Source organism: Hermetia illucens, chromosome 2 (genome assembly GCF_905115235.1).
Source record: "Hermetia illucens chromosome 2, iHerIll2.2.curated.20191125, whole genome shotgun sequence".
Lineage (NCBI taxonomy): Eukaryota > Metazoa > Arthropoda > Insecta > Diptera > Stratiomyidae > Hermetia > Hermetia illucens.
This window is the reverse complement of record NC_051850.1, coordinates 186,565,354-186,583,598: the sequence shown is the minus strand read 5'-3', so window position 1 is coordinate 186,583,598 and position 18,245 is coordinate 186,565,354. Positions and strand designations below refer to the sequence as shown.

The 18,245-nt window shown below is 40.1% G+C and overlaps 1 protein-coding gene across 2 annotated transcripts in view; it reads left to right on the top strand.

Moving 5' to 3' along the window:
• LOC119647411 (ecdysone-induced protein 74EF) overlaps positions 1–18,245 on the top strand; it is a 717,970-nt gene that overhangs the window by 220,089 nt on the left and 479,636 nt on the right. For both annotated transcript variants that reach the window (XM_038048293.1, XM_038048292.1), the window contains exon 2: positions 8,176–8,584. The gene's annotated coding sequence lies outside the window, so the exon portion shown is untranslated. The remainder of the gene's footprint in view (positions 1–8,175; positions 8,585–18,245) is intronic.

The following is an 18,245-nucleotide window of genomic DNA, read 5'->3' as shown; positions in this document are numbered from 1 at the left end:
TAAGTGCAGGGAAAATATTATTTTGTACTATCAATTTTCTCAAAAAATCATCTGACATCACATCACCTTCGATGGTGACGTTTTGGCTATCTTTGGTTTTGGAGAATTGTAGATTGTATACCATTGTTAAAAAATGAATAACTGATTTGTGCGTACGGTTGAACACTTCTCTGTTAGCGTTCGGTCATTCAATTTCAGATTCATCAAAGATTTGGTCTCAAAACCGGCAGGGAATGAAATATATTGGCCGAACGAATTCTTTGCATTGCTTCAGTGGTTGTTCTCAAATTGTATTTTCTATAGGAAGATATTGCATTGTATTACTTTGAATAGAAATATCGATGGATTTTCGGGGTTTGGTCTACATTTTTTGGCCCATTTGTTTAGTAGAATTTATTAATCATGGTAAGCGCTCCAGAAAACTACCTTAGAGTTTTTAACAATTTTCAAGTTAAAAACCCTTTTATTGACGCAATCTTTACTATTTCAAATTTCAATCAAAAATACATTAACAATAAGAACATACCAATCTTACTTTGTTCACATAACCATTTGAATTTGCATCCAACTCTGCTTAATTGTTGTGTAATTGTTAACTCATAGTTCCTCCTTTTTTTCACTATTTTTTGAATCCATGATGAATAGTCTGCTCGTCAATTTATACATTTTCTAATTGCTTATAAAATTATTGTTTATTTGTTAAATTGCAATATTTGTTCCCAAGCTGGTCTAATGTATATTTGCAATCGGCGATCGTGCGGTACAGTAGAGTAGCGAGAGGTAATGTATGTAATCTATTCAGGAAATAAATATGGCGAGTAACATTCAGACTCTCAAGGATACAGTCGCCTTGAAATGATAGATAAACTGACTGCAGCTAGTGAAGTTTATTTTATTTATTATTTTGATTTTTGCTGTGCGTATGGTGCGTTCAGTAGCGTGGTGAGTGTTGCTGGGAAGATAATGATGATGTTTTTGTAGATGCTATATTGATTGATTGTACATTTGCATGGCTTGTAGTGCTAAAAATGTTTCTGCTCTTGGAAATTTGCAACATCACGAATAAACTGTTAAATTTCAAAATCGAAAATATTTTGTGTGTTTCGGTGCCGATTTAAAAGCATTTGGAGAGCAGGACTTGTTTTTAGCTTTCAAATATTTAACCACATTCAGGACGAAATAGAGAATCATCCAAACTGAATTCGTACAGATACCTTCTCTAATTACCATGCTCTGGCAGTAATTGGGTTAAGTAGTGGTCAATCTCGCCGTACCGTCACTGAATCCACTCTTCAATACGGGAAATTCGTGTATGGGTCCGATGACCCTTCTGCGAGTCATCCTACTGGCCCCCCACCTTGCCGCTCTCCGATATTCTATAACCTTTTCAGGTAGATTCTCCTCTCCTTTTCTCGTACAGATTGCATGCCTCCCTTGTCCATCGGGAGCTCCACCGCGATAACACCTGATGCCTTCCTTGAACTCGTCCTGAAGACGCGGCACCCCATTAATCCTACCAAGCGGCAAATTTTATTATCCTTTTCCGAGGGCTCTTACACGCTAGCGCTTTCTTTAAGACCGGGACTGCGTATAATAGGGTAGAGCACACAATTGCAACCGTAAGTCATCTGCGGGTGTATCTTGACTGTATCACAGGCTAGTCCAGGTGACCCTTGAAATTGACCCTTGTGTCCATCATAATCAGCTTTGATAATCAGCATTGAAGTGATGATGTGGTCACCTAGACAAATAGTAGTTGTATTCATTTTCCTACCGTTGGTAAATGAGACCGGCTCCGTCTTTTTTTCGGTGAGGTCAAGCTGACCCATATCGATCTCCGTTTTTATAGCGTACATTTTAACAGCTTGCGGTTGTATTGTGGCCTCAACCATACCCAAATCATCCGCGAAAACAATTATCGTAGCCTCCTTCGCCACGGGAAGGCCGAGAACCTCATTCCATGTCATGTTTTACAAGAGGGGACCCAATATTAAGCCTTGTGGTGCTCCTGTCGTGACGGTGTACTGCTTAGATCCCTCCCCGTTATCGTACCAAAGTCTTCTTTCCTTTCTTCTACTATGTATGCTTCAAATACGCGGATAATCCAGTCGGGTCTGGGCTTAGCAGGGAGTTTAAACGCTCTGTTGAAAATGGCTCTTAAACTGAGAGCTTTGTTATCTCTGTTTCTCCGACAAAAACTCTACAATTTTCTCCTTAGTTACGGTAGGGACGGTAGAGATGTCCATCATTTATTTATACTTTTCGCGCCGTCACTAAATCAAAAGGAGGGTGTGTTGTTTTTGTTATTCGCCTCCTTCAACGCTGCAACAACCAGTATTCGGTCTAGGCCTGCCTTAATAAGGAATTGAAGACACCCCGGTTCTGCTGTCTGACGCCTTGACCTAGGCTATCACTCCATCTCAGGCAGGGTCTGCCTTTTTTTTTCTACCATAGATATTGCCCTTGTAGACTTTCCAGGCTGGATCATCCTCAACTATACGGATTAGGTGATCCGCCCACCGTAACCTGTTGAGCCGGATTTGATCCACAACCAGACGATCGTGGTATCGCTCATAGATTTCGTCGTTATGTAGGCTTGATTCTTGTTCGTTTGTAAGTAAATTCGATTTTTTTTCGACGTGTGTGACGGAGCATTATGATGAAGGAAAATCAGCTTTTCATGCGTTTGCTGATATTCCGGCCGTTTTTCATTCAGAGCATGATGCAATTTGATGAGTTGCTGGTGATAACGATGGGCATCGACAGTTGCTCCAGGTTTCAACAGTTCATAGTAGACAATACCCCTCTGATCCCATCAAACACACAGTCTTCCGTTGGACACGATTTGGTCTTGCAGAATATGTCGCTGGTTGGCCGGCATTAACCCACGATTTTTTCCATTTAGGATTCTCGAAACAAATCCAGTTTTCGTCGCCAGTCACAATCCGATGCAGAAACATCTTTCTATTGTGTGTGGCAAGCAAGATTTCGCATATGTTTTGGTGTCGCTTTTCCATTTTCCGATCTTTTGAACCTTACTCATTGCACGTAGACGCATGCAAACGGTTTATTGAGAGACACCTAATTGCTTGGCGAACATTTTCTGCATTTGAGTATCGTTCTCGTCCAAAAGAGTCCCCAATTCGTGGTCCTTAACTTTCCTGGGCAGATTTTCACGCGCTTTGTCACTCAGATCGAAATCGCCATCTTTGAACCGGCGGAAACAGTCTCGGCATGTTGTTTCCGGTAAAGCATAGTCACCGTAGGCCTCTACAAACATTCGATGCGATTTAGCGGCTGATTTCTTCAAATTGAAGCAACAAAGTAGGGCTTCCCGCAAATATTTTTTTTCCGGGAACAAAACTGGACATGATTATTGAAGAGAAAAAATATGTTTTTGTATAAAATTGCTGATGATATGGACTGACAATCGCTGACAAGTGTCGTACTAAAAAAAAATTTATATATGGCGTGCTCATAGCAGCTTGATACGCTTACTGACGCCATCTGTGAGCAAACAGCGGATTTAGACTTGTACACCTGGTATATGTATACTCATTGAATGTTTGCTTAGGTTAAATAGTGTCTGACTCAATATTTGTCCCATTTTTGCCTCTCTCTAGCGAGTTTTGGGGAAGTCTGGTTTCGTGTTCTGGAGAGCCATGGAATTTGAGAAAGAATGTAAGTTTTTCAAATGATATTACTGAATGGTCTTTCTATACTCTGTATTGACTGTTGAGATTTGTATTGCATCGTCCTTTAACAGAGCATTTCAATGACCTCCTTCATACACTGTTATCTCGGTTGGTAGATTTTTTTGAATTTCAATGATTTCAAACGCAAACTTCCTGCTGTGTGAGTTCTTTGACTCAAAGGGGCAGTCTACTGTTGGAGCGGTCATGATGAGTTTTTGAAATCGCCATTTAAAAACACAAAAATTGTCAATTAGAATTTTCGTCGACTTGTTTATTAAGGTTTAATGTTGATATTTTAATAATAATAAAAAAAAACAAATCGGGGTTGCACTTTTCCGGCGCTACAAACCTGGTCGTTAAAAAAATACGCCTCGTAAAATCCAGCCAAATTTATCAATCGGAAACCAAATTGCCAAAACATTTCTATTCGTTTTGAGTAAGAGCTATCGCATATAACCCAGAAAACAAATCACCATTGTTTCTTGGTTTGGTGAGGGGACTCACTTGAATGCACGCGGTATTTCCCCTTTTTCTTCTATCTAGCATTTTTCATTATATCCATCACTCCACTTCAAATTTTCTGCACCAAAGTTAATGTCTTTAAGTTATTCTGTCCAAGGGATTAATTTAACTTTTTTTTCTATCTCCCGGAGCCATAAAATCCCATCTAGTAATTATACAATTATAATTACAAAATTGACACATGCTATGCAGGCAATCAGGTGCATTTTTGTTTGCTAACTGATAGGCGCGGGCAATAGAGAATCGTTTGTTTATGAAAGATCGCTTGGTGACGAAGCTGGATGGCCTTCTTTGTTGGCGACGGAAGTATGAGGGGAACGGAGAAACCAAAATGAAGGACACGTAAAATTTTTGTCTATGGTCTGAGAACGTTCAAAAGGCTCCCTCTCCATATTTCTGAGTTTAGTTAGCACAGAAAGACTCAATTCGCGGATGGGATTTTACAGTCAATCTAGCTATTTTTTAGGTTTTTGGGACTGCTCTCTTGGTCGACTTCGATCGATTCTGATGGTCTTTTGTCCATCATTCAATCACATAAGCTGTTACAAGTTTTAGGAAAAGTAAACTGTGACCTAATGCAGAGCCGGCTTTTCAGACAATGCCCCGCTTTGACTTGTGAGTATTCAGGGTTTCCTCCAAACAAGGTCAACTATACATGGATATGGTTTGGAGTCATGCCAATGCAAAGCGAGCAAGCACCAACCAGAAATAAATTCATCCTTCTATATTTGTTCCCATCTATTATTTGGCCAATTTTGAAGCTTAATCGTGTCATTTGAAAAATTAGATATTCTCAACATTTTAATCAAGGCCTACATATTCTTAACGAATCTATAAATAGTGTACTCGTAATTTACACTGACAGTTAACGTTTTTTATACATATAACTATTAGGAAAGTATTTATTTGTAATAAATCAACATTAAAGATGTTTGAATAGAAAATCATTTTACTTTCGTCTATTCCCCGTACATATATATACTCGTATTTAGTTCAATTTCAGAAATAATCCTAAGAATTAGCTCTTAGACTTTCAAGGCCTTTTGAACAGCCACAAAATGTAGATGACACAGAAATAGAAGAATTTTAGAAAAAAATTTCCGTGTTTATATTTACATTTTTTTGCGGATTTGAGAGGATTAAAGTAAAAGATTTAAATTGATTCGACAGGCCTTAGTGCATTGATGGATGGATGAATACTGAAAATAATATGAAATCATCCAAAAATTTGTTACTATACTTCGGAATGTCATCAGTCAGCCTCTGAAGGGTTTGGAGACCTCTGCGGTGAGATCTAGACTGAAAAGTATCCAACTGTGATCAATGAAGGATCTCTGGTTAGACACTCTCCAGTCCTCCACCCTAAGAATCCCATTGTCGGTTATTAGGGTGATTTCAAGGGCCTCCTCTCATGCGTCACAGTTCTCCGCGCAGAGGAAATGCAAGGTTGGTGTACTGCCCCTATTACACACCGATAGGTTTGAAGTGATAATAAAATCAAAGAATGACTCACCTCTCCCGTTGATTTCCGAGTTGCCCCAAAGCGTATGCCTTGCATTTGCGTCGCAGTCTATCAACTGGTTGGCCTTCTTTGTTGCTATGGTGTTCGTCAAATGTTGTAGTTCTTCTGGTGGAGCTGATCGGTCGTGAGCCATGTAAGCTGAGGAAATATACACGTTCTCTGCCTCCACCTGCTCCAGCTTGAACCATGGCTAGGTCGCTGGAACTCAGGTGCGGACACAGAAAAGCGTGCAGACTCTTCCTCGCGAGGATACATGCTCTAGGTGTGTCTTGATCAGCGTCTCCTGTGCTGTGGAATAAATAAAAATATTTGCTTTGGAGTGCTTTGATGGTTTGGTTGCCTCCGACCCAAGACTTCTGCATTAGTGCAATGTCGATGTCTTCCCCTAGGGGGAGGACAAGTAGATTAGCCTATACGCACTTAAAGTGCTGCAGATTTATCAACATCACCCTCAGCATGATCTGCTTGCGCGGGGGGTTCTTCAGTCCCCCTCGGACCGTCGATCGTCATCTCCTCCAACAGCTCGTTGGCGGCGTCGATTGGATCTAGATCGTCGTCGGGTTTTGTAGAGCGGAATACTTTTACCTTTGCATTCCTGACTCCGAACCACACTTTATAGTCGGCCTTTTTCAGTGCCTTCAGCAACTCTTCGTGTATACGGAGTAGTAAAGGTTGGCTGTTTGTCTGCGGTTCCTCCTCCTTGATAACAACCCAGTCGTCCTTGGGAATCCCGGGGTTTTGAAGGCGCAGAAATTGGATGAGCTTGTCCTTATCTATGCGGATCTTCGGCAATCAGGTGCGAGCGACCGGTCTCCTGGCAATCTCATCGTAAGGGATTACCTTGAGCTTTACGCCCTTCCAGGTGTCGCTGATCTTAGCGACACATGAACCGAGAAAGTCCCTAGAGAACTGGTCCATGCAAGCTATAACGTGGAACCTACGCACCACTTGAGAGGAATCAAAGAAGGGGATGAGTCCCGCGTGTTTGCCTTCGGTGTCCAGGAGATGCTCAAAGACCATGCCCGACAGCCTGGCCTCAACACTTGTCCACACCTCCGGCGCTAGTTTGCCGCTAGCAGAATTACCATCCGCTAGCGCCACACATAAGTGGCTCCTGGCCACGTCACTGAAGAGTTTCGCAGTTCGCGGCCCGTCGGTTGACGGTTGCTGCGCAATTTTCTTCGGATGTTGCTTAGCGTCTGAGCTCTTGCCCACTCTGCTCCGCTTTTTATCTTGCTCGACCTCGTCTTGAGATCGATTGCGTTTCAGAGCTTCGTCTTCTGTTCGTCTGCCAGGTGTTTGCTATTGTACTCGTTAGCAATCGCCTGGTATTTAGTGAGGTGTTTTTCATCTCGCTCGTCGACAGTACCTGGTACTGGCTCTTGAGCGGGACACCAGTGGATCTTCGTGTTTTAGCCGGTTTCCAGCGGTCGATGTTCTTGTCAGTTTTCACTTTTGACGGATCCCCCCAACGTTGAGGGTTTCGGGTTAGAAGTACTATGTCTGGTATTCGCTACACCCAGTTTGACATCAGTGGATTTCAGGCTGGAAGCCACTAGTTCGTCTGCCGCCTCGCTCCGGGAGGTTCTTGCGGTTGGTTTTAGCATAGCGGTTCTACGGCTGGCAGCGAGTGTACTGCTCTCGACAGCTCCGATGATGCATCTGGCATCACCCCTTCTTCTTTTGTCGTCGTTTTTTGTTTTTTTAAAAATTGATTCCATGTCTTGGTCCCACGAGTAGTCCGGGAAGAATGTTCTCCTTGGCTGGTCCGGCCACCAGGGTAAGGGTCTTATTTGAAACTGAAGGTGCCCAAGGTATTCAGAATTCGCATACTAAAGACCAAACTCCCCATTGGCCACGCAGCCCTCGTCGTATGCTGTTCCACTTTGGCTTGCGGTCTTATTAGCAACTTCTCCGGTGCAGGGAGGCCGATCCCCCGGGCTGTTGCTTCGGTCTATCCCCCCGCCAGGTCCACTTGCCCCTAACACATGATCAGCAGACAAGCAGATCCTCATCAGTTGAATGAGAATTCTCCCTGCCCGGCCCTACACACTCTTGGCCCACCCGAAGATGGTTTCCAGCGGCGACCACGAGTAGGTCGTGTGAAGACAGGCCGCCCAATCTATGGAAAAGAAGACGCCAGGGATGCGGGTAAGCCGAAAATGGGCCGGCTTTCCTATTCTCCAGGACTGTCCCCAGCAGATTTCCTTCTGTTTCGGAAATGAGAAGGCCCATAAAAGGAAAAAAAGTTTGACTAAGTTGAGGCCATTAAAAAAATCGCAGAAGGCTGAAGAACACTCCGGAAGACAAAGGGCTTTATGCCTATATAAACCTGAGTAATTTTGAAAATATATAAACTTGCATAATAATCTTATGATGACCAACGCATATCACGTTAGAAAAATGTATTTATTCCATCCTTTTGTTTATTTTCAGATATTGCTATTACCTTCAAATCAACGTCTGTAAACAATCAAAGAGACTAAACAAGATACAAAAATCTACCGCCTTCAGAAATGAGACGTTGATCAGACAAGGGAATTCGTAGACAATCGTTTATAATTTTACTATTTACACAAAGGAATATAAAAAGACTGTATCGACTGCCTGAAAACGTGGATATCCAACCATAGTTAATGCTAAAAAAATCACTACAAATATTACATGAATTGTTTTGGATGAATGTCTTGTCTTAGTTGACACTACAGGAATAATAATATGAAGAATGATACATCGTATTGGCAACGACAATAGTAGGATATTGTAGAATAATGAATTAGCAGTCGTGAAAATCCATATATGGATGTGATTTTTCTTCTTTTTGGCATGAAACATAGATAAGGAGGTGAGTTTTTCTTCACGAAGAATATATTAATGCAGTGTCTATTTTTCAGAATTTTATTGCTTTTTAGAACCAATTATTTCGCGGCTTTTGCTTGTTTTTTTTTTTTTTAAATTTAATTAAATATATCTACCGCAGTGTAGAACTCATGAATATTTATAAATACATTTAAGTATGTGTTTGCAACTGAGACAATTTTCTTTCCACTCTGACAAATTAAAAATTATCGTCGATAATATAATCCCTTGTAATTAACAATCCGATTTGGGAAATAATTAGAGACAATATTAATGCAAAAGCAAAGTTAAAAAAAAAGAAAGATAAACTGTTAACATTGAAAACAAGATATTTGTCACGGACTTACTTAATCATCGTACGTAATGCCTGGTCTTTGCACATTAAGCCTGTCTAGTGTTAGGCTTTCGTTTCAAAGATCACATTCATATATATATATTACATATAAACCTACATTGGTTACCTTAGGTTTTGAACAGTTGCGTGTGTACATACCTCACTACCTTACCTTAGATAATACCTGCTCAAACATCTGGAAATATATTAAAACTTTACCTTTAATTGTTCATGGAAATGTGTGCAATATGTAGTTATGGGCAATAGTATGAATTTATAATACTTGAATGGTAGTTATTCGAAAACGCTGTTATAGAACCGTCGTCATCCTTGAATTTAAATCGAACTTTATTGGGAATTATTCATTACCGAATGCCGGAATTGAGTAACTCTGTGTGAGTGATAAATGCATAAAATGCTTATTACGTTTACAACTTTTTGAAATAACAGATTATAACAGGGTATCGTTATTTTTGAAAAGTCAAACAGGAACTAATTGGTAGTATATGTTTATGAAATTGAAAACCATCAAATAGGAACAAGGATATGCTTGAAGTAAGTGGTTATTGGTACTCAATGAATTGATCTATTAAGGCAACTTTAGCGCTACCGTGTTGGTAGTCAGTAGTTAACATTTTGTGCAGCACTCCTAACTATATCTACTATTTATTAGTCTTAATATGTAAATTCAAGGGTTCACCAATTGGTAGTGTGGAATCAGCCCCCTCTTGTAATTATAAATAAATTAGTAATCACCAAAATAAGTAGTTTCAAATGGAATACCATTCAAACATTATCAGAGTTTTTGATTAATTGTATGTGTGAGCTTTCCAAAGTTAGTTTATAATTGCAACATTGCAAATAATTGTCAAATTTAAAATTACACAATACCCACGTTGGGCGCTAAATAGATAAAGAAAATATATTGATTTTAGATAGTCTTAACTATTTAAATTTGTCCATGAGAGAGGCTCTAGGGTTGAAAATCATTTACATAGTAACACTATGTTCGGTTTAACGAAAAACTGGCGAGTACCTTGTTATCAGTCATTATTTTTTCCCGGAAAAGGCGTCTGTCTGTCTGTAAAGTTCGGATGGTTTTACTTGAACAATATTCATTCCCTTCCACTTTATCTCTACAGTTCTGGAAAAGCAATATTTGCTTTGGAAATAAGCCCTGTCGCAAAATGGATGCAGTATTTTCCTGTGAATGTTTTGGAAGCGAAAAAGTTTAAGATTTTAAAATCTTATGTAAACCCCCAGCCCATGCTGTAATTGCCTCAACAAATGAGCTCTACCTCCTCCTTATTCATTTGCTTTCCTTTTTTATGTGTGGTGATTTCGTATTTGTTGCTGCAGGTTGACTCAAATTCAAATTAACTAGCATTTATTTTATACTTAGTTTGAGCTGTGTCAAGTCGGCTTATAACTTACAAGCATCCAAAAAAACGTTTCTTCAACTATTCGCATATTCTCGTATGAAAAGTCGTCCATTTCAAGAAGGACCACAGTATTTCCACTCTTCTCTCTATTTCAAAATATCATTCTTAGAAAACGTAAAGATACGATACTTCACTTTGCATCTACCAATCAATTTGTCATCTCCACTTGTTCCTTGGGAGTAAGGATACCTCAGTCAGGGGATTAGAAAGACTTGTTTGTTCCAGACCAACTAGTCAACAAAACCACCGTGCTATACAGCTCTATATACATCCTTTCAACAGTTTATGAAATTGAGCTAAGGTAGTATATCTTTCATTGAATATCTTTTTTGCATAGAACACCATCGTGTGTACGAGTCAACCTTATTTCCTTCAAAACTTTGCCAATTTATTGCATCTGAACATGTTCGTTGTTTTCATCAATGTAGGTGGTTGACAGTTTTACGGATTTGCATTATACTTGTAGTCTTCACGACGCTCACGAAAGCGTTTAACAGGATGGTTCTATTGACTATCGCCCCGCAAACGCGATGGATAGAGAATTGATCCCCATTAACATCTCTCCCTTGATTTCTCGTCTCGTCGGTACGTTTACTGCACGGGGTACTCGCCCATAGCGGACAATGCCGCCAGGCTCGGGATACCCTACAATCCGCATTGTCGAAGCTGCGGAGAAGGAAGGGAAACCCTGATGCACTTTCTCTCCGATTGTCCAACTCTAGCTAGAATCAAGCTACGGACACTGGGCAAACCATTTTTTGGGGACCTTAGAGAGATTTCTGACTGCAGGGTGGAAGAGCCGCTTTCCTTCGTGAATGCTACGAACTGGCTCTGAAGACCCGACCCGGCTAGACTCTGCCTCTCTGCTCTCATAACAGCAGTCACGGTCTTTGGAGTTTGTGGCATCAAAACGACGCACCACAGCGTTAATTGGGCTCCTCGGAGCGGCCACTGATGCCTACCTACCTATATTTACTACTGATTTTTAATAGTCAGGAATGTTTGTTGCATTGGTTTCCATAATTCCCTACATCCCTTATGTGCTTCAATAATTTTACGTCCTCCTTGGCAATAATGTACTTTATCTTCCTAATCCTTTTTCCCGCCAGCCCTACCTTCATTAGGTGCTCTCCAAGACGTGTTTTGGCCTTTCTTTTTAGTTCATCTCATGCACATTTTATGGGTGCAGGGAATATATATATACTCGAGTATGGCCATTTGACCGATTAGGTGTTTGATCCCCGAAAAATGTCAATGACTTTTTTTGCTAATGAAGACGACGTTCAAACCTTACTTCCACAGCTTTCGTTCCACCAAATTTGGAGATAAGCTTAGTGGTCGGTTCTCGATGAATAGGTCGCTTACGGTTTCCTAATCAGAGCAGAGGCAAATTCATCAGATGCTGTCAAACCTCCGCCCTAAGCAGCTTGATGAAATCTATGAACTGAAAACCTTAGCTGGTTTGAGTGTAGTCAAAACCTTTTTGTTTGGAGTAAACTTAGGTAAGGCATCGTCTTATGAGATCCCTCTGCTCTGACAATGAAATCGTCAATCAATTTTTTGAAAAGCTCAGTATTCGCTCAGAAAATAATAGTCCATGCAATAGGAGGAAGGAGTAAGTAGCTTCTAGAATTTAGTGCGGTATGCTATCTATTTGATGACTCCAAATCACTCTATCGTTAGGCAAAAAAGGTCCTCTTACGTTTGCCCATGAAACTGTTGATAATTTGGTTGGCATATCTTTAAGTCTGGCGGCTTCCAAAATATGTTTCTTCTCTTTATCTACCCTCTTCGAGGATACGGGGAGGACTAACATCCGATACACTATGTGGTTGAAAAAGGTGACGCTATGCCCATGATCGTAGTTCAACGTATTGGGAATAGCTCGTCTGGTATCTGCCGGTATCCTGTATGTCTCTAATTTTATAGTTTTCTGTTTTCTCATCATAGTAAAATCTGTGTATTGTCTGTCTGTTTTTACGTCTGTCTGTCACATACATTTTATTCAGAAACGGTTGCAATTATTGGCATGAAATTTTGTGAGATGTGTTTGAAGTGGGGGAAAGGCAAAGCCTTTAAACTCTCAGACCTTAGTGGTCCATTGTATTTGAAGACATTTTATGGGATCCTGGATCATAAATAAATCTTACACATACACTGAGTAATATGATTTTATGTTGAATGTTTAGGGGCTCCCAAAACGTGCATTCCCGAATATAGTGTTCGTTGGTACTTTCTGAAATGTGTCTTGCTTTCGGCGGCTATTGCAAAAGAGAGGAATGAGAAGCAGGTGCTCTGAATATTTTAGAAGAATATCCTCGGAAGGTTTTCCTATATTGAGTGTGGAGGACATGTGGAGGACAAATCTTGATCATATATAATGCTTTTCTGGATTTCGTAAAAGGTTAGCTGTTCTTCATGCAAATATTATGAAAATATCATACTTAAATGTGACAAAACTGTTACTCATCGTTGAGAAGACAAGTGACTAGTGTCCTAGTGTGTCCCATTCAACATTTAGTGCCTGAAAAAGAACCTAGCCTCGTTGAAGCAAGAGGACAGTCCTATTATGAGTTTCTCAGTTTTAGTCGCATCGATGTTTCCTCGTTAATGACCAAGCCCCTAGCTTTAATTGAAAAAAAAAAAAATGAGAACCCACCCCCATTGATGAACTCGACACGAATAATAATCCTGGTCCCGATGAACGATGAACCTCTTCCTTGTTAACTGTAAGCAAAACATCTCCCTCCTTCTGTGCATAATTTTCAACAAAAGCCTCAAAAAATGCTACTTTCCTCATTTTTGGAAAAAGAGCCTCATTATCCTCATTCTTTAAATTGGAGGATTTACTCTAGTTGTGAACTACCTCCCTGTGTCATTCGTCTTCTCTTGTCCATCGAGAGATATAACTATTCATTGATCATGGACATCGGTCACCTAATAGCGAAAGGGCAACCTTCTTGGCTTTACCAAATTCGTTGCTAAACGTCTCAGTCTACGTATATACACGGAGATATATGTTATTTATACAGATTTTTCTACAACCTTTGATTCTGTCAACTGAGAGAGGAGAATAAACTTTTTCTCAGTCGTCACATGACTCGTTTTCTACCTGTCTAACCGTTTCTGCAGAGTTTCTTGTATTCGATGCGCATCCTTTTTCTTTTCCGCTTCCTCTGAGGTTCCGCAAGGCTCTATACTAGCCCCCTTCAATTTTCAATTTTTTATTAGTTTTCTTCCCGCGCTTTAGGTAGATGACCTTAAATTGTTTGCCTCTGTTATATCTTCGTTGGACAATGCTTTCTTGCAATCTAACTTAGGTACTCTGGGGTGCTGATGTTCGGTGCACAAGTTAACACTAAATGTCAGCAAACGCCACTCGCTTAAATTTTCCCAACATCTTTTTCTTTGAAAAACACATTTTTTGGTAGCGTATGTACTGAGGAAGGGAGTAAGTCGCTGCTAAAATATAGGTGTCCACGTACATATTAATAAATTCATTGAAGAGGAAAACTACTGGGTTGTTTTCTCAATAAAAACTAGCAGAGATCGGGAAACCAAAACTATCATCTTTTTCCTGGTGGACACTCCCTATCATTTCGCTTTTCAAAACTGGGTAACATTCGACGACAAGCCTTATTTCAATTTCCACTTCGTCAACATCAACAAGTGCGCATCCAAAATATCTGGTTCTACGTATGTTCTTCCTGTGACTTTACCTCAAGTCTTAAGTCCTCTCTAAAATTTGTTTAATCGCTCGTTGGAAACATCCTTGATTTAGAGCAATATTCAAAGGGGACATAAAGTCACAGGAAGAACATAGGTAAAACCAGTTATTTTGGATGCGCAATTGGCCTTCTCTCCGAAACTGTGATTGCCTCACTTTTCAATCTGCACAGCCCCCTAGATCCGTCTTTTTTAGAGGAAATTTCCCTCGTGTGAGCTATCTTTCTCGGCAATTAACCTCCCTTCCCTGCATCAACGCTGATGTGTGAACCTTCCCTGCATCAACGCTGATGTGTGAACCTTCCCTGATATGTCTACCCTTTTCATACTCTGTGATTGTCTGACAGACAGCCATAGCAGATATTTTTTTAAGTTCCCTTTTGCGGATCATCAAAAGGTAGTCTCACTCCCCCATCCCAAGATTACGCTGGTCCTACCACCCTATTTGGCTTGGTTTCTTTGACTATGCCTTTTCACTTAGTTTTAAGCGTAGATTAAGCTATTAACTTGCTGATCTCTCGAAGGATATTCGTAGTTGGAAATTCTCCTTTCTATATATTGGTCCTTAAATTAAGGAAATACAAAAATGAATTAACAAATGTCCCTGTTAAATCGCTTACTACCTTTAACTCCAATATTTTGACTGTTTTATTGTAAAGGTATAGCATATGGAAATTTTCAAAGTCGCCAGAATTTTGGATTTACGATTTAGGACCATTCTGACCAGACAGATATCTACGCAGTCCTGGGTAAATTAGAAAAAACGGCCGTCTTTTTTAGAGGAAATTTCCCTCGTGTGAGCTATCTTTCTCGGCAATTAACCTCCCTTCCCTGCATCAACGCTGATGTGTGAACCTTCCCTGCATCAACGCTGATGTGTGAACCTTCCCTGATATGTCTACCCTTTTCATACTCTGTGATTGTCTGACAGACAGCCATAGCAGATATTTTTTTAAGTTCCCTTTTGCGGATCATCAAAAGGTAGTCTCACTCCCCCATCCCAAGATTACGCTGGTCCTACCACCCTATTTGGCTTGGTTTCTTTGACTATGCCTTTTCACTTAGTTTTAAGCGTAGATTAAGCTATTAACTTGCTGATCTCTCGAAGGATATTCGTAGTTGGAAATTCTCCTTTCTATATATTGGTCCTTAAATTAAGGAAATACAAAAATGAATTAACAAATGTCCCTGTTAAATCGCTTACTACCTTTAACTCCAATATTTTGACTGTTTTATTGTAAAGGTATAGCATATGGAAATTTTCAAAGTCGCCAGAATTTTGGATTTACGATTTAGGACCATTCTGACCAGACAGATATCTACGCAGTCCTGGGTAAATTAGAAAAAACGGCCTAGGAACGTTACAATAGAAGTTTTTAGCGAAATTATGAAGAACGTTGAAGCAACATTCAACATCAAATGCAACTACGACCCATGCGAAAGATTGAGTAGCAGACAACGAAGCTATATCAGAATCTTTCTTGATTTTTAAAATTTTTTAAAAAGGTATTCCATGCTGGATAGTTTGCATGATGAAGCTTCTTGCATTTTGATCAAAGAATATCCTGAGCGACCCCGGAGACGATCAAGAGAGGAGAGCTATCCCAAAAACCTAAAAAGATGGAAGTGTTTGCATGCCTCTGTGCTAGCCAGGTTCGGGGGGCTCCTTTGAGCACTCCGATCTCTTACTTTTCATTATACAAAAATTCACGTGTCCTTTTAGCCGATGCGTGGGTCCACTTCAGGCCATTCTATGGAATGACGCCAAGGCAGGCAGGAAACGTCAAAGGCCGCCTCATAGCATATCTAATGTAGGAAAAGCATCGATAGAGGATGCGATCCGTTGAGGATTTTCCCTTTCGATCGCTCCAGGCGCCCGATCGAGCCATGTATCTTTATCTTATGTTCTCTGAACATCTCAGGATGATGTTTATTATGACCCTCATTTATCATTTTTAAAATTCGTCCCCATTTCCCCAGGGTTTAACGATTTTATTCCGAAGTAATTATTTTGTAGGAAACCATTAAATATAGACCCGCATCACCTCATCCCGAGGAAACTTTCATAAACTCTTTTCATAATTTTCCGCTCTAGGAAAATCACGTGTACGATCAACACCAAAGCATGAAAAGCTAATAAACTAATAACTTCCATGTGCGCGTTACTCTTTAATAATAATTTTAACTGCGGCAATTAGTATTAAGACATTTCAGCTACTCCACAATCTTAATAGACGATTCGATAGCGAAAGTTGTAATCAAAATTTCTTCATGCAAAAATCGGAATAATAAAAAGAAAACAAAACACAAAAATTCATTCAGTTTTTATTCGTCAAAGTCTGGTCTGCATGCGCTCAACAAATCGGTAATCTGGCATAAGATTCATAAATTCTACACCGAAACACAGAAAAAAGATCATATGCATATGATTCAAGTGTTCCTGCTACATTAACTAATTATTCGAGGTGCGGAGAAATTATTCACCATGCACAGTATCTTGTATCTTAATAACAATAACGGTGAAATTATGGTAATTTGTTTGTTGTACGACGAGTCGTTTATGATAGTTTTCATATTTTTAATGGGAGGTGAAAGAAAGGAAGCAAAAACTTTAAAATGAAATCGAGAAAAGGAAAATGAAAATCACTTACACTTTTTTAAATAAATCTCTACCGAACAAAAAGTAGATCATTGCACCTTTTGTTGTAGTCGAGTAACGGTTGTGAGACTTTTTAAATTATTAATCATTTTAATAATGTTAAAATAATTCACCCAGATTTTTTAGGTTTATATAAAATTGCTAGTTTTATGATTCAATAGATACATTTGGCAGTGTATAATTATGCATCGGTTGAAAGGCGCTTTGGAAGTGTAATACAATTTTGCCTGTATCTTTTTTGCGCCTTTCAATATCCCTGGTCTTCTTTCAGATAAACAGTTCCAAAAGAGTTCCAAAGAAGGATGAAGGCGAAAGCAAGTTTGATTTCTACTTTGACCACATGCATATCAATCTGTAATGAACCTAGAGTAAAATAGGAGGATCAGACGATCATTCTAAGTGGCCGAGAACGACCTAGAGAGAAGAGCTATCCCAGAAACCTAAAAAGTTGGCGATATTGACCGTGAAAGGCCGCCCACAAAGACTGAAGCTCCATCAAAGTGCTTGATCGACGCGTTCTTGCAAGCCTCTGTGCTAGCCAGGCTCGGGAATGGTGGGGGGTCCTTTGAGCGCTTTGATCCCTCACGTGTCATTAATACAAAATTAAACAGGATAAAACTGGAAAATAAAAAAAGTCTCGACCGCGCGCATGGAGCCGTAAATCTCCAGACCCGAATGCCGCGACCGAGAGGGGAGATCCACGACGGATCACAGACCCGATTATTCTTTCTTCTGCCTCAGATATTTATTGAGCAGCAGCCCCTAAGGTTCCCTCCCATCCTTGACATCCTTAGGCCATTATTTAGAGGATACCCCTATTAAAGTTTTGCGGGGTGAAGGAGGGAGAGGGGGGGGGGGGTGCAAAACTCTCGGATGGCCAAAATGCCAACCCAACGTCAAAAATTGTTCCACCTTTGTGCAGAAAAACTTCCAGACACGGTGCTTGTTACGGAAGAAACAACAACCAAGTTGCTCACCGTCCCAGAGTATGAAATACAAAAAAAAAACAAACAAAAGGGATCGGGATAATTCAATCTTCCTCGTTTGAAGTCAGAGAACAAAGTGAAGATGAATCATTGAGGACGGAACGGCACAGCATATAGCCGACTACCTCCGTATTCTATCAAGGATTCATCTGACCTCTCACTTCATCCCTACGAAGAAGAGAGAATATTTAGTTTTTTTTTCCAAATTCTAAAGCGAGAGGTAGGGAAGGACACCTCTCAGAAGTTCGGAGGGCAATAACTTTCAGCATATAACCGCAAAGGCTCGTAGATCCAGAGGCTTCTGGAATTCAGTCACCTACGAGACGTTAAGTCTTAAAGACAAACACAACAAACGACTAGCTCCTATAGTACTCTATCAAGGATAGGACAGGAAACTTTATGTTACAAGGTGGGAAAGGAAATTGAGGCTTAGGAACACTTGCTTCCAGGAAAAAGGCGTGAAACCTAAAACTAGAAATGTGAAGACAAGTGTACGTGGC